Below are 16,795 nucleotides of genomic sequence, written 5' to 3'. Positions count from 1 at the left end.
CAACTCTCAAAGAGGCTTCTCAAGCAGGGTGGGCAGTGGGAGCTGCTATGGAATCAATGGACAAACATTGACAGGGACTGCTTTGAGAGACAGTACTCAGTTGAGTATACTCTGTTAAGGGCTCAAACTTTATAGTCATTCCTTAAACACTGCCTGATGGAATCTTCAGGATCATATTTTGAAGTAAACTATATTTTACAATGTGATATAAATCAAATGAGTTTTTTTTTTTTTTTAAATTAGGAATTTCCATAAGTACAAAGCCATTTTAAGGTGTACATTTTAGAGACTAGCTATTATTCAGTGGTCTGTGCATTTGTGTAAACCATAAAGATCTTTCCAGAGGAAGCAAGTCTGTTATACCAGGATATGAAAACGCCCCAGCCCCAGGCTTGAGTAGCCTAGATCACATGAAGCTGGCTTCCTCTGAGGAGTCTAGGACCTCAGATACAGGTGGGAGCACACAGTCACCCTTCTGGAAACAGCTAAGACTTGCAGCTCAGGCCTGTGACCTTGCTGATGACAAAGGAAGAGGTCAGGGTTGACTAGAGCTCCAGAAAGAATGCAAGTGTGTCTGGAAGGCAGGAAGAAAGTTACTGCAATACTTTATCCTCAGGGTGGAACGAGAGTCTGGGAAAGCTGTACCCACTTCCCCATTCCTCCCAGGTCCCAGCTGTGGTATAAGGAGAGTTGGCCCAATCTGGGAGCTAAGGGACCTGAGACATCCATCTACTGCATCAGTGCACTCAGAAATGAGGCTTTTGGCAGTTATTCATGAGACATCAGCCCCTCACATAAAACATGCCTCCAGTTTGGTTAAACTAGGAAGCACTATATAACATTTTAAAATCAGTTACATGTCACTGATAAAAGACAATATTACCCTGACGTTACTTTTCTTGAGGCAACGTGAAACCCATTGTCTACAGAAGATCCAAAAATTAGCCAGATCTGGTGTGCAGCTGTAGTCCCAACTGCTTAGGAGGCTGAGGTGGGAAGACTACTTGAGCCAAGGAGGTAGAGGTTGGAGTGAGCCCAGATCATGCCACTTGCACTCCAGCCTGGGCAACAGAGTGAGGCCCTGTCTCAAAAAAAAAAAAAAGAATTTATGAAAGTTTGGAGAACCAGGAATAAGACTGGGTGGGAAGTAGGAATGACAGGTACTTTTAACAATACAGCTGGGGTGTTGATGATGTGAATGAACCCCAATCTTACTGTAGTCATTTGCTCAAGATTCGAAGTCATGAAGGAGTAGAATGGACCAAACTTAGGTACTAAGAGTCCCCCGCCCAGCAGTGAAAACAGTATATAGTTCCTTTGACTTTAATATGGGGAGACAGGTTCCTGGATTGACAATCTCATCAAAAGTAGACACATTTTTTTTTTATTTTTTTCTCAGACCTCTCAGGGATGAATATATACGATTTCTGAGCAAGCAACCTGAGTACCTTTAGGAAGGGAAAAGGAATGCTGAACATCCCTAAACAACATGTTTATTGCATATTTGGTAAGACTTACTATACCCTCTCCCGGAAGACAGAAGATACCCTGCCCTTAGAAGACAAAGAGACTGTAAAGCTATGCCTTCTAAATCTTAAGCCACTCTTTAGGTAGTCCCTTCGTAGTCCAAACATCTCAAGAACCCTCAATTTGTACCATTTGCCTTTTATTTTCCATTTATTTAATACCACAAATTCACTTTATTATTATGAAGCCAGTATCTACATCTTCTCACAGATTCTCCTAAGAAATGCAGAACTGCTTGCCAGCCTCAAAACGTGCTGTGACATTTCCCTAACCTACAGGTCTAGAAATCCTGTGCCAAATACGGTTAATTTGTTTGCTGAGAAGGATGTAGAACTGCACCCCTCATAACACTGATGGGAAAACAGTCTGGAACTTTCTTAAAACATTCTGGTAAATGGGGCCCCTGCCAGCTAGAAAGTGTGGCTATAATCCCTGGCTTTTTTCCTTTTTTAAACTTTTTCTCTCTCAGTCCTGACCTAAAGATGACCCTAGTCAGGCTGGGCACGGTGGCTCACGCCTGTAATCCCAACACTTTGGGGAGGCCAAGGCGGGCGGATCACTTGAGGTCAGGAGTTCGAGACCAGCCTGACCAACGTGGAGAAACCCTGTCTCTACTAAAAACACAAAATTAGCTGGGTGTGGTGACGCATGCCTGTAATTCCAGCTACTCGGGAGGCTGAGGCAGGAGAATCGCTTCAACGCAGAAGGTGGAGGTTGCAGTGAGCCAAGATTGCGCCATTGCACTCCAGCCTGGGCAACAACAGCGAAACTCTGTCTCAAAAAAAAAAAAAAAAAAAAAACCCTGAGAGAAAACCTGTCTTTCCAGCCAGAGGAAGCAGGAAAAAATGACCCTATGGTCTGAAGAATGTAGAACTAATCCATCTTTTTTTTTCCCCCTCTCTGCTTTCTGCCTGAGGGGCATTCCTTTTGGCAAAATGGAAAGTGGGCAGGTAATCATCAGAGAGAGAGCCCATCTTTCTAAGCCAGAGGATGAGGAAAAGGGGCTCCCTGGGTGCCAGGGAGTCTGGGGGGAAATCCTGAAGCGCAAAGACCTGAAAAGAGGATTCTCTTATTCTGTACATGAGCAGAATTCTGTGCTCAGCCCAGAGCTGCATATACCAGAGGCAGAGCCCAAGCAACACAGCCACACTCTGAACTGACACTCGGATCACCACTACCAAACAGAAGGCAACGCAGGACCTGCAGACTAAGGCTAACGAGGCTGACTGCCCCACAAAACAGAAAAAAAAGAAACATTCTTCAGGGAATTTTAGCAGAGCACAGAGTCTCGCAACATAAAACACAGTCCTCACTTTGAACAGCAGTTCAGAACTGTAAAAATGACCTTCCAACCTGAAACTGTGCCATGTGCTGTTAATAATCATTAATGGGTAAAATTGTGATTTTTTTCCTGTCTTTTGAAAATTGTCAAAACATTGGTAATCTTGTACTGTTAGAAATGTATAAGGAAACAATACAGTAAATATTTTTGTGCACTGTAATTTAAAACATTAGCAACACTGGGAATTAAAGTGTTTGATGTCTTCCTAAAAACCATCAAGAGACATTTGAACAGTGCTTGCCTTCTTCAAAAGTCTTGTACCTTATGATATGCAGCAAGCACCTTTTCTGTGTTTCAAAAACCTGTCATGCCCCTTCTAAGTTTGGATCAGCTTCTAATATTTTATCCTTTCTGCTTTCAGTGTCTTCATATCTCCAAGTCCGTTCAACGTGAAGGTTTTTGCTGACGTTCTTTCCCTTGGGACATCTTCATCCTTTCCATCACAACCGCATTCTTCATTTATTGGATGAATTCACCTTCTCGGCAGCAGGGCCAGCATCCCACAGTCTGTTTCTTCAGTGACCCCGTTTATGTTTGATTTCCATTCACTTTCAGTGTTTTCGGTTTTGAGTTTCTTTGCTGCGCTTCTATCTTTATTTGTCCATTTTCTCTTTTGAATATCCATTTGTGTAAAATGCCACGTGGGTTTATCACTGGGAGGCAAGGAGGCCACACAATCCACACTTCGCTGTCTGTGCATGAACTGAACACAGACGCACAGTGACCAATCACCCACAGGTTTTGGAAAGAAGAGACATGATTGGTCACTGATCATGATGTACCTCTGTTATTATGTAGTGATTTGTGGACTGGGGAGCTAGCAGAAAGTTTGAACTTCATGCAGTTACAATTAATATATTCTGGTAACTCAAATTTGAACCATGTTGTCACATGTTGTCAGAGGACTGGTGTTCACCATAATAACTAAAATTTCAGAATCATGAAATGTCACTTCTGATCTATTCTATTCATTAAAAGTCAGTCACTCATTCTGGCTCACACTCAAGGGTAAGGGAATTAGGCCCCAGCTTCTAAAGAGAGGATCTCCAATGACTTTGTGGACATATTTTCGGATTCTTCAGGAAGTCCACATTCCTGAAGAATATTGGCACTGCGTATAGAATTCTGGGTGGATGATTCTTTCCTATGAGTGCTTTAAAGATATTGTTCCACTGCATCCTGGCCTACACGATGTTTTATTATATGTCTGAGAGAACCTGCAATTTGAATTGTTCCCTATACCTAATGTATTGGGTTTCTTTCTGGCTACTTTCAGGATTCTTTAAATCTTTGGTTTTCAGCAGTTCGATTATGTTATGCTGAGCATCTTGTTTAGATTTTGCTGAGTTTCTTGAATGTGTATTTCTATTGTTTGTCAAATTTAAGAAGTTTTCAGCAATTATTTCTAAAAACTTTTTTGTGTCTGCACCAATTTCTCTTTTCCCTCTGAGACTCCAGTGTCAAATATATGTGATTTTCTGGTGGTGTCTCCCAGGTTCCTCAAGTTCTGTTCATTCTGTTTAATCCATTTTGTCAGTGTCCTCTGGTTAATTTATCTGATCTGTCTTCAATTCACTGACTCTTTCTTTTGTCATTTCCATTCTGCTACTAAGTCCATCCATTACATTTTTTAACTTCAGAAATATAATTTTTTCAGTTCTAGAATTCTCATTTCTAATTTTCGTAGCTTCTGTGTCTCCATCAAGAACTTCTCTCTCTCTCTCTTTCTCTTTTTCTCTCTTTCTTGTGGAGTCTCACTCTGTCACCCAGGCTGCAATCTTTATGCACTGCAACCTCTGCCTCCCGGGTTCAAGCAACTCTCCTGCCTAACCTCCCAAGTAGCTGGGATTACAGATGTGCACCACCATGCCCAGCTACTTTTTGTATATTTTTAGTAGAGACAGGGTTTCACCATGTTGGCCAGGCTGGTCTCGAACACTCAACCTCAGGTGGTCCACCCGCCTTGGCCTCCCAAAGTGATGGGATTACAGACGTGAGCCAGTGAGCCTGGCCCTTTGTTTTCATCTTAAGAGAATAGTTATAAAAGTTGTTTTAAGTTGTTGTCTGATGATCCAACATCCGAGTCATTTTTGGAATGACATGTGTTGGTTGTCTTTTTCCTTGCGAATAGGTCACACTTACCTGGTTCCTTGAGCATCTAGTAATGTTGGGTCGTATTCTGGATGTTTTGAATACCAAGTCCCGAGAGTCTGCAACTTGTGTTCAAATCCCCTGGAGAAGACTGATTGTAAGCCGACAACCAACTGAGTTCAGTTCAGATGACAAACTGTCTCCCCTTCTGTGGTGGTGGTCCCAGTGGCACCTCTTCAATTTTCAAAGACTCTGTTCACTTTTGTGTGTCTGCCTGTGCATGTGCGGCTTAGGCCTGAGCCCAGGACTTGTGCCAGCCCGGAACCCAGACTTAGGGATTCCCCTCCTCTAGCTCTCTCTTCTCTAGGATGCGTCAACACACACTGCTTGGCTCACAGAAACGTCTTGGAGTTTTGTTGCCCATCTGCCTCTTTATGGCAGCATGACTGGGGTCTCCCTCAAAGCAGGGCTGGGAAAGAAACAGAAAGGGAGAGTGAGGAAGAACACAGGGATTTCCCCTGCATTCCTTGGTTCACAGGGGCTCCTTTTCCTGGTCCTTTGGCCAGAGAGACCGAGCTCTTCTTGGAGTTTTTACTGCACATGTCAGCTGGGAAGCTGCTTGACAGGGGGTTGTTGGGGGGCTGGCTATCTTTATATCAAAGCTTAAAGGGGCTGGTCGCGGTGGCTCATGCCTGTAATCCCAGCACTTTGGGAGGCTGAGGTGGGCAGATCACTTGAGGTCAAGAGTTCGAGACTGGCCAACATGGTGAAACCCAGTCTCTACTAACAATACAAAAATTAGCCAGGCGTGGTGGCAGGTGTCTATAATTCCAACTACTTGGGAGGCTGAGGCAGGAGAATTACTTGAACCTGGGAGGTGGAGGTTGCAGTGAGCCGAGATTGTGCCACTGCACTCCATCCTGGGTGACAGAGACTCCGTCTCAAAAAATAAAAGTAAAAAACCTGAAAGGGGTAGGAGTACAGAAAACTGGGAAACACATGCCTGTTTCGTGACTTCTTCAAGTTTTGTCACCCTCCGTCTTCCAATTTGCATGCCATTATTTACTTTCCAGAGACCTCAAGGAGTTGGCATTTTGTTTTGTTTAGAATTCTTAGTTTTCTTTTTCTTTTTTTTTGAGACAGAGTCTTGCTCTGTCACCCAGGCTGGATGAAAAATCCTTAGTTTTGATGAGTGGGAGAACTGAACTGTGCTGTGCCTCCTCCATCCTGGCCAGCAAGAAGTCCCAAAACTTAAAAAAAGTTTATAAAATTTAAACTTGAGGAGTTGTTTTGTTTTTGTTTGTAGGTAATCAGGTGTTTTTTGTTTGTTCGTTTGTCTGTTTGTTTGAGACAGAGTTTTGGTCTTGTTGCCCAGGCTGGAGTGCAATGGCGCCATCTCAGCTCACTGCAAACTCCGCCTCCTGGATTCAAGTGGTTCTCCTGTCTCAGCCTCCCAAGTAGCTGGGATTACAGGCATGCACCGCCACACCCAGCTAATTTTGTATTTTTAGTAGAGACAGGGTTTCTCCACGTTGGTCAGGCTGGTCTCAAACTCCCGATCGCAGGTGATCCACCTGCCTCGGCCTCCCAAAGTGCTGGGATTACAGGCGTGAGCCACCGCGCACAGACAGGTGTTCTTAAATATAATTTTTTATCTCCTTTCCTACCAAGAGGGGTTTTTAGAATTGTTTGCTTGACAGGTGAAGAATCTGCATGTTGTGGTTGTTTATTACTGAATGAGAAAATACCAGACTTGACCTTAGCTTTATTTGTTCCCCAGTTCAATGGTATTTAACCTTAGAATTTCCTAAAGATGCTTTCTAAAAGTTTTTTATTTCTCCAAGTGTCATAGTACTGTATTTGTGAATCCCAAATTGGCTTCCACTGTCTATTTAAACTTGATATAAGATACAGGAAGATTATTTTGTCACCACCCTCTCTCTATTCCAAACAATATTTACATGAAAGAAATTTTAGTAAGAGAAGATATTTTGGAAAAGATTTTGTAATCAACTTAAACTTAGGTCTGTTTTTGTTTTTTTGGTTTAAATTCAAGGGGAGGCCAAGTGTGGTCGCTCATGCCTATAATCCTAACACTTTGGGAGGCCAACACAGGTGAACTGCTTGAGCTCAGGAGTTCCAGAGGAGCCTGGGCAACATGGTGAAACCCTGTCTCTATCAAAAATACAAAAGCATTGCCCAGGTGTGGTGGCATGCACCTGTGGTCCCAGCTATTTGAGAGGCTGAGGTGGGAGGATGGCTTGACCCAAGGAGGCAGAGGTTGCAGTGAGCCCAGATCACACCACTGCACTCCAGCCTGGGTGACAGAGTAAGACTCTGTCTCAAATTAATTAATTAATTAATTCAGGGGGAATGTGTACCTTATTTCATTAAAAGCACTCTTTTTAAGTAAATGGATTTTTTTTAAATCAAGCCAAACAAGTATGCCAATGTGCATTTTTAAAATTTTGATTTTGAAACATGCATTTTCTATCTTGCTATAGCTTAAAGATAGAATTTACACCATATGGCCCATCAGTAATGCAGCATAAGAAACTGCATCTGTATTCCTCAATAAATGAGAGTTGGTAGAGGTTCTGACCGGCCTTTTTGTAGTCCCCCATAGAGAGGAAGAGCCAGTTAACCTGTTGCTAAGCAACAGTGCTTCACAGACCAGAACTTCTGGACACCAAAGAGAGGGTAGGGGTATGAATTGTCCAAGTTTACAAAGGAAAAGGGAGAGCGCAGTGCACAAATGAATAGAAATCCGGGAAGCCACCTTTTGAAAACTAAGCAGAGGCAATTCAAGTGAGTATTACAGAAATAACCAGAGGCCCAGTTCTGAAGTTCTTCCGTGCACAGAACACCCATTGAACTCGAAGGAGTTCTGCATGTGTGAGGGCCAAAAGATTAACCCCAAAATAGCTCAATGAAATCCAAACAAAAAATAATAATAAAGTGAATTTTTATTCGCATGCTTAAGACTTGAGTGAAAGTGTCATCTTTCATAGGTCATAAAAGAAAATCAACATTTAAGATTTTACTGAGAGATCACTAAACTTCAAATCTGAAGCACAAGAAGTCAGCAAAATTAAATGGCTACCATTGATTTGAGAATGGATTTCCACTTACATTTTTTTTTTTTTTTTTCAAAACCAGAACATTTATTGTATGACTAATCGCTGACATTCTTAAGATGAACTGGATGCTGCAACAGCTGCCCTCTTGGGTTTAGGTGTTGTTCCTTCACGGAATCCATGCCTGAATCTGCGGTATACAATTTTTAGGTGCCTCATTCGACCAGTTCCAGTGGTATTTCGTCTTTTAGCCTTGGCACTCCAGTTATACTTTCTCTTGCGCTTGGCAGGGTAGCCACATTTGCCACAGGTCGACTTCTGAAGGTGGTAGGCCTTAGAGCCACAGCGGCGGCACAACGTGTGCGTCTTATTGCGACGCTTTCCAAACGATGACGTTCCCCTCGTCATCTCCCTTCTGCAGCCGAGACCAGAGACTCCACTTACATTTTAAATTAACTTGCTAACACTAGAAAGTGTTTAAAGAAAAGCATGAACATTTCTGTTTGACTTCAGTTGTGAAGAGACTCTAATCTCCATCTCTGTTTAGAAATTCCTAAATGTGCAAATATAGGTTCTTTGCAAGCAGAACCACCAAGTAGTCCTTGGTACACAAAATTTATAAACCTAAAGAAAATATTGAATGGAAAACTTAGAGAACAGTTGGAATGGGAGATACCATTATCCCAAGTCCAGTGGTTGGTTACCAAATAGCTTTTCGATTCTCTCCAAATTAAGCCCACACCAACAGTTTTGTATTGTGAGGCAGCTGGTTCTGTTCCTTTTCCTCCCCTGCTCTGCTCTTTCTCTGTCCTTCTGTAGCTGCAAGCCTCAGGGGTTGACCCACGCAGGCCAGCTGCACTGACGTCCTTCTCTTGCTTTTGGTTGGATTTCATCAGCAGGTGAAGCCCAGGGAGCAAACAGAGGGAGTTGTCAGGTTAGTTCCACCTCCACGCCCTCCCGGCCTGTCAAGAACTGAGTCCCAGGAAGATGACAGCTCCAGTGCTTTCCCACCCTTGCCGTCTCAGGCCACTCTGGCTGGCGCCTGGGTCCCTCGACATCCCCTGTTGGTTCCTTTAGCCCGGTCCACACTGCTGGAAATATGCCCTTCATGAGATTCTCTTCTAAATCCCAGAAGAGTGTATCCTCTGTTTCCTGAAGAATCCTGACAAGTACATAAACATTATTTAATTATTAGGTAAAAATACCATAAATATTAAATTTATAAGTAAATAAAAATATTTAATTTTACATAAGACAAAGCTAAAAGTTTTAGTTTATAATTTTTAAACATAGACAATAAATTTCCCAGAAAGAAACTGCTGACTACCAAGTTTTCATTTTTATTTTTTAAATGTTGGAGAAATTTTCCCAAAAAGATTCTTATCAACCAATCGAATTGTGTTAGCAGTTGTATTAGTAGTCACAAGGAAAACAATCAGTCATATTAGTATTCTTACTATTGTTCATATTTTATCTTTCAAAAATAGGTGTAATGTACAAATACTTCTTAACTAAATATGCTTAAATAAAACATTTCATATTGTATTGATTTGGGTATACTGCACTTGTAGAAAATAAAAAGTTCCTCTTCAAAGTTTGCCTTCTTATTAAAGAAAAAATCCTAAGTGTTAGAATTTAAAGTTTCTTTTAAAGACTAACTTTGTGCTAGACATGCTCACAGGCACGTAGTACATTCTATGTGCTTGCACTTTAACCAAGGTATCTGTGCTAGACGTGCTCACAGGCATGTCTCAGCTCGCAGCTTATGACCCTTCCTTATTTGGGAATGTTTATTCCTTATTTGGGAATCTTATTACTTTTGTAAGTCCTTTCATAAGCAACTTCCTTTTTTGCTTTGTTTTTCTATTGCCTTTACCTGTTTAGAAAAGTTTTAAACTGTTAGCCAATCGGGTTTTGGTTTAGATTGTGAGGTCTGGCTCCAGCCAATGGAGACAGGACACAGTAGCAGGGACAAACTGCGTAAGGGATAAAAATTGCTTCCCTCCATTGTTCAGGTGTCCTCTCGCCATTGTTCCATATTCCATAAGCACCCTTTCTGCGGAAAGTAAAAATGGCCTTGCTGAGAGAATTACATTTATGTTTGCTATTTCTTTGTGGCACTGGGGAACAAGCATTCTATTTCTAAATAAACATTTTTACATGTAACAGTACTGAATATAACCATGGACTGTTTGCAAATTATATTGGAGTCATGTAGACACGTCTTTAATAATGGATAATATAATTATTACTTTTTCTAGCCAAAACTCAGGAGCAGATGATGTATACAAGTGTGGAATGGAGGACTTTCCATTCTAGTAGAAAGAGTGGCCATTTTCAACTCTTCTTCCTTTTGAGACCTCACTAAAATTAGAGGAATAGAATTTAAAAATACGTTACATCTCCAACGATAAAGAGAACAGGAAAGGAAACATCAACAGACAAGGGGATTTGACAGATATTTTTGGAGGGAAGAAGTGGTGGAGCAGAGGTAGTTGAGTCTATTGGAGAGACGCCAGCCTGCAGACCAAGTGAGACAAGGTCCTGCCACCAGAGAGGCTGCTGCCTGGATCCCTCCCCCAACACATGAAATCAGGAAATTGCCCCAGGCCAGAGCTGTAGGTTTCTGTAGACCATGGAAGGGTAGAGGCTCCGGACGTGGACCCCAGACACAAGTGAGAAGAGAGGGTTTGTGCTGAAAAGAGAGAGAGAAAGAGAAAGGGAGAGGGAGGGAGAAAGAGAGAGAGGGAGAAGGAGGTGGAGAAGAAGAAAGGAAAGAAAGGAGGAAGAGAGAAAAGGTGTGAAAAGAAAAGAAAGTTTGAGGACCTTCTCCATGGGTTATGCCAGCAGAAACAGTTAAGCCATGGAAACTGAGTCACACACATGCTATTTTTCTTCTCTGGTGCATGACCTTTGCTTCTGACCTTTGTGTTGAGAATTAACCACCCTTCCTATTCTTCATTCAAACCTCAACTAAATGACATTGGAGATAGAGACCCTTACCTCTTTGTGATAAATGTTGAGTAACTCTGAGAGTATAGTCAATGGTGGCCAGCCAACTTGTGTGTGTGTGCTTTATATCTTATATTAAAAAATGAAAACAATGTTGTAATTCTGGCTGGGCACAGTGGCTCACAATTGTCATCCCAGCCCTTTGGGAGGCCAAGGCAGGCAGATCACTTGAGGCCAGAAGTTTGAGACCAGACTGGCCAACAGGGCAAAACTCCATCTCTACTAAAAATACAAAAAAATTAGCCAGGCGGGCGTGGTGGCACACGCCTGTTATCTCAGTTGCTTGGATGGCTGAGGCTTGAGAATCCCTTGAACCTGGGAGGTGGAGGTTGCAGTGAGCCAAGATCACACCACTGCCCTCCAGCCTGGGCCACAGAGCAATACTGTATCTCCAAACCAAAAAGAAAGAAAATGTTGCAATTCTGTTCAGCACCCCTGTTTTTTTACCTATATGAATGATCTTACCTTTCCCCACACCGAGGAGTGATGATCACCATTCTTTGGTGTCTGTTACCCTCACACTTGCGCTTGGATAAACTCTTTTAAGTGGAGCCTGAGACTTCTGATTATTTTAGGTTGACAGGGGGAAGGGAGGAAGGGAGGGCGGGTTAAAATTAAATCTGCATACTAAGCAACAAAATCCTTGCTGCTCTTCTTCAACTCTTTGTTGATTATTTCTGCTCTCAGGCTTCTGTTCCACCCCTAACTCTCCTGGCTACCCACAGGCAGGAGGTTATCTACTGGGAAAATCTCGAAAGACTGTAGAAAAAATGTCTCAAACTCTGGTTTTGGGAGTCTTCCAAAAAAAATTTTTTTTTTTCTAATTTGGCTTGCCTCTTGAATATCCTGTAGAGAAGTCCCAGACTGACAAGCCTGGGCTGTCTTCCCAGACACCCTACTGAGCTGTCAGTCTCTCCCTCTGGAAGGGGAATAGACCACTAAGCATCACCTGTTCTTTGCAGAAAAGATGCTACACTACACACGGACCCAAATGAACAAATATCAGGAGAACAGAAGTTAGGGGAAACAGCAGTGATGAAGAGAACAGAACAAAAGTTTTGTTTTTAAAAAATTATTATTATTATTATTTGAGACCGAGTCTCACTCTGTTGCCCAGGCTGGATTGCAGTGGCATGATCTTGGCTCACAGCAAACTCTGCCTACCAGGTTCAAGTGACTCTCATGCCTCAGCCTCCCAAGTAGCTGGGATTATAGTTGCCCGCCATCACGCCCAGCTAATTTTTGTATTTTTAATAGAAAATTAAAAATACATGTTGGTCTCACCATGTTGGCCAGACTGGACTCAAACTCCTGATCTCAGGTGATCCACCTGCCTTGGCCTCCCAAAGTGCTGGGATTACAGGTGTGAGCCACCACGCCCAGCCAGAATAAAACTTTTAATATCTTTTCTTAATACCGTACCCAGCCAGAATAAAACTTTTAAAATCTTTTCTTTCTATCAGCAGACAAATAAAATAAGGCATTACATTCATGAAACAGAACAGGTATTAGAATATAAGAGAGAAGAAAAACCTCAAACAAAATTGTGGCAGCTGAACTAAAAACATCAAATAAGGATTAGAGTGCAATATTAAAGAAATGTCCCAGGAAGCAGAACAAAAAGGAAGTAAAACAGAAAAGGATAATAGAGAAAGTACAATTAATTCAGAGAATCAATCCAGAAGGCCTGATACCTGACTGAATAGGGTTCCAGAAAGAGGAACAGAGAAAAAGGATGTGAAGAGTTGGCATGATAATAGTACTACTAACACTATTTTTTGTTCTTTGTCTTCAAGAAAACCTCTCAGAGTTGCAGTGTATGAGTCTCTGGATTGGAAGGGCTCGACAGATGCCCAGCATGACAATGAAGAGGACCCACATCTAGACATATATTGGCCTGAAATTTTCATATATTTGGGATCAAGAGAAAATCCTGAAAGCTTGTAAATTAATGCTGTTCGATATGGTGGTCATTAGCCACGGCTGACTGTTCAGCACTGGAGATGTGGCCACTCTGAATGGAGATGTGCTGTAAGTGTAAAGTAGACACTGAATATTGTTGGGCTTAGTAGAAAACAAAATAGTAAAAATCTCATTCATATTTTTCATTTTGAAAATATGTTGAAATGATTATATATGTATTTGGAGATGAAGTCTCACTCTGTGGCCCAGGCTGGAGTGCAGTAGCGCAATCTTGGCTCACTGCAACCTCCACCTCCGTGGTTCAAGCAATTCTCCTGCCTCAGCCTCCTGAGTAGCTGGGACTGCAGGCGTGCGCCACTATGCCCGGCTAAGTTTTGTATTTTTAGTAGAGACGGGGTTTCACCATATTAGTCAGGCTGGTCTTGAACTCCTGACCTCGTGATCCACCTGCCTCGGCCTCCCAAAGTGCTGGGATTACAGGCCTGAGCCACCATGCCCGGCCAAAATGATATTTAAAATTTTTTAAATATTGGGCTAAATATAACATATTATTACAACTACTTCCACTTGTTTCTTTTTATTTTAAGGTGGCTCCTGGAAAATTTTAGATGACATAGACAGTTTCTGTTCTGTGTCTGTTAGCGCTTTGCAGAGAGAAGCAGACACGTCATGCATAACGATACTGAGGTCAGAATGACAGCTGACTTTCAGCAGCACCTCTAGGAAACTGAAGAAAAATGATCCCCATATTCAAAGAGAAATAGTTTTCAACCTTAGTAGTCTACATATCTGCCACACTTTCAGTCAACTGAAAGACACTTCGAGACATGCAAGCATGCAAAAGTTTACCTTCTTTGCTCTCTCCTTGAACGTTCCTGAAGGAAGTACCCCAGGAAAATAAACTTGTAAACCAATGGCATGGAAGGCATGGGATCTAAAAGCAGGACGTCAAGTATAAGACTCGGAGCAAGTTGTGCAGCAGGTCCAGGAAGCAGACAAGCCAGTGCAGAACAGGAAGTCAGGAGGCTCAGTGGGAAGTCACGGCACCAGTGGATTTGCTGACATAGGGAGGCTTCTGGCTCACTGGAAGACAGGTATGTAGACAACAGTTATTTTTTGAGAGATGATAATTTAAGAAAAAAGTTGTACTCTTCCTGGCTTATGTGAACAGTATCGATATGACACAAATAATAATGTGAACTCAAAGACTGTGGTATGCTTACACCAGGGGAATGGGGGAGGGACAGCAAAGTGCACTTGAGCTAGATGACATCTGTCAAGACAGGGAGGAAAAAGATAACGTCTAAAATAAATAACAGCACATGCATATTCCTTAGGAATTGGAAGGTAAATGGCAGAAGAAATGGCTTAACAATTTGTACATGGTTTCTCGTGACTTCTTATGACAATTTAAGACCAGGGAGCAATAGGGAGGGGAGGCGCAAGGGATGCTATTTTGTTTCTATTACTATTTGATTTTTTAAAACTCTACACATCAATTAAAATGATAAATATTATAATTTAAGTTTTTATTTATTTATTTATTTATTTTAGAAAAAGAGCAACAAAAGCAAGCGCAAAAAACAGCAACAGCAAAAGGCTCTATTAGACATCATTACATCCATAGTACTATGTGAGGCTCTGTGGGGGATTTTTTAAAATCTAAATAACCAGCAGGCTTATAAATAATGCAATGAGTATGAAAAGCATCATTGTCAGGTCTAATAATAATGTATGTAGACGTCAATAAAGTATACTTTTGCTTCTAGTACTTCACTTGCCTCATGATATCCGTCAAGCTTTTGAGAAGAAAGTACAGGATCTGTTAGGTTCTTTTTGTTGCTGTTTTTTTGAGATGGAGTCTCGCTCTGTCTCCCAGCCTGGAGTGCAATGGCGCGCTCTTGGCTTACTGTAACCTCCACCTCCCGGGTTCAAGTGATTCTCCTGCCTCAGCCTCCCAAGTAGCTGGGACTACAGGCACATGCCCCCATACCTGGCTAATTTTTTGTATTTTTAGTAGAGACGGGGTTTCACCATGTTGGTCAGGCTGGTCTTGATCTCCTGACCTCAGGTGATGAGCCCATCTCAGCTTCCCAAAGTGCTGGGATTACAGGTGTGAGCCACCGCACCTGGACAAGGATCTGTTAGGTTTTTAACATAGCAGTTTACCAGACGCATTCCTTGATCAGCCTGCATCTGTCACACCACTGAATACCACATGTGTCCACAAAGACACCTCTGAGAGGGGCAGGCACTGACAAGTTCCTGGAGTCAGAGGCCGGGCTGGGCTGCTGCCTGATTGACTATGCAACCCTGGACGTGCACGTCCCCACGTGCTTTGAATTCATCTCAGATCACATGAGGCAGTACATGGGGTATGCCAGATCCTTTTTGGCATCTTTCCCCAAGTCTAAATTTATTTAGTGTCATTCATTTTTCTGATTTTGTAATTGTTTCGAGTCTATTTTTCTGATTTTAAAGCAATATACGCTCATTGTCAAAACTTTGTAAAATCCAGAAAAGTATGATAAAGAGAATTAGCATGCTGAGCCCTACTATTCAGCAGCAACCACCAGTAACATTTTGAGATACGTATTAATCTATGAGTATCTATAAGTGTGAATTCTAGAGAGAATATGTAGTAGCCATGAAATCATGTTTTCAACAAATATTCCAGGATATGGGAAGGTACTCACGCTTTCATTTTGAGTATAATATACATTAGTTGTAGTGTGTGTTGTGGCTATATAGTATTCTATCTTGTGAATAAGCTATACCATACACTATGAATGAACCAAATCATTATTTGTGGACATTTCCATTTGTTTTCAGTGTGTTATTATTATTGTTGCTTTTTGGGACAGGGTCTTGCTCTGTTGCTCAGGCTGGAATGCAATGGTGTGATCTCGGCTGACTGCAGTCTCCACCTTCCAGTCTCAGGCAATCCTCCCACCTCAGCCTCAAGAGTAGCTGGGACCACAGTCGTGCACCACCACACCCAGTTATTTTATTTTATTTTTTTAAGTAGAGATATTGCTCTACCATATTGCCCAGACTGGTCTCAAACTCCTGAGCTCAAGCAATTCCCCCTCCTTGGCCTCCCAAAGTGCTGAGATTACAGTGTGTTATTATTGTAAATAACATTGTAACAAACATCACTGAGCATCAATATATTTCTGTCTACTAATTTCCTAAGGATAAATTTCCAAATTAGAATTGTCAGGTCAGAGAGTCTAACTATTCTTATCTTAGTCCTTTGATGCCCATTGCCAGATTCCTCCCAGGAAAGGTGGCATCATGTCACCACCCTAATACCATGAATGGGCGTGCCTGTTTTCTGCTCTACCTACACCAAGTGTTATCATTTTCAAAAATTTGCTCAACTGATGGATCAAAAATAGTAGCTCTTATTTTTATTGAGATTGAGGGGTTTTTTGTTTGTTTGTTTAGTTTAGTTTTTGAGATGGGGTCTCACTCTTGCACAGGCTAGAGTGCAGTGGTGTGATCATAGCTGACTGTAGCCTCGAACTTCTGGACTCAAGCCATCCTCCCACCTTAGCCTCTCAAGTAGCTGAGACTGCAGGCATGGCTAATTTTTTTATTTTTAGCTAATGCCCGGCTAATATGTATGTATATTTTTTTTGGAGGTGGAGTCTTGCTATATTGCCCAGGCTGCTCTTAAACCCTGGCCTCAAGTGATCCTCTCTTCTTAGCCTCCCACAGTATGGGCATTATAGGCATGAGCCACTGTGCCTGGCTGAGATTGAGGTTTTAAAATATATCTTTTTGGCCACATATGTGTATTTTCTTTTTCTTTTCTTTT

General features: G+C 41.9%; 1 non-coding gene and 1 pseudogene across 2 annotated transcripts; one reads left to right on the top strand and one right to left on the bottom strand.

Moving 5' to 3' along the window:
• The first annotated feature begins 6 nt into the window (after positions 1-6).
• On the top strand, positions 7-4,046 carry LOC111523316. The gene is made up of 2 exons (XR_003306719.1): positions 7-2,918; positions 3,231-4,046. It is a non-coding gene; the product is annotated as an uncharacterized LOC111523316 (transcript).
• A 4,047-nt stretch (positions 4,047-8,093) lies between these two features.
• Positions 8,094-8,470, bottom strand: LOC111523318 (annotated as a pseudogene). Its single transcript, XR_002725498.3, has one exon. The product of XR_002725498.3 is annotated as a 60S ribosomal protein L37 pseudogene (transcript).
• Positions 8,471-16,795: the final 8,325 nt, after the last annotated feature.

Source organism: Piliocolobus tephrosceles, chromosome 14 (assembly GCF_002776525.5).
Source record: "Piliocolobus tephrosceles isolate RC106 chromosome 14, ASM277652v3, whole genome shotgun sequence".
Taxonomy (NCBI): domain Eukaryota; kingdom Metazoa; phylum Chordata; class Mammalia; order Primates; family Cercopithecidae; genus Piliocolobus; species Piliocolobus tephrosceles.
Note: the sequence above shows the minus strand (reverse complement) of the source record. Positions and strands in the feature narration are given on the sequence as shown.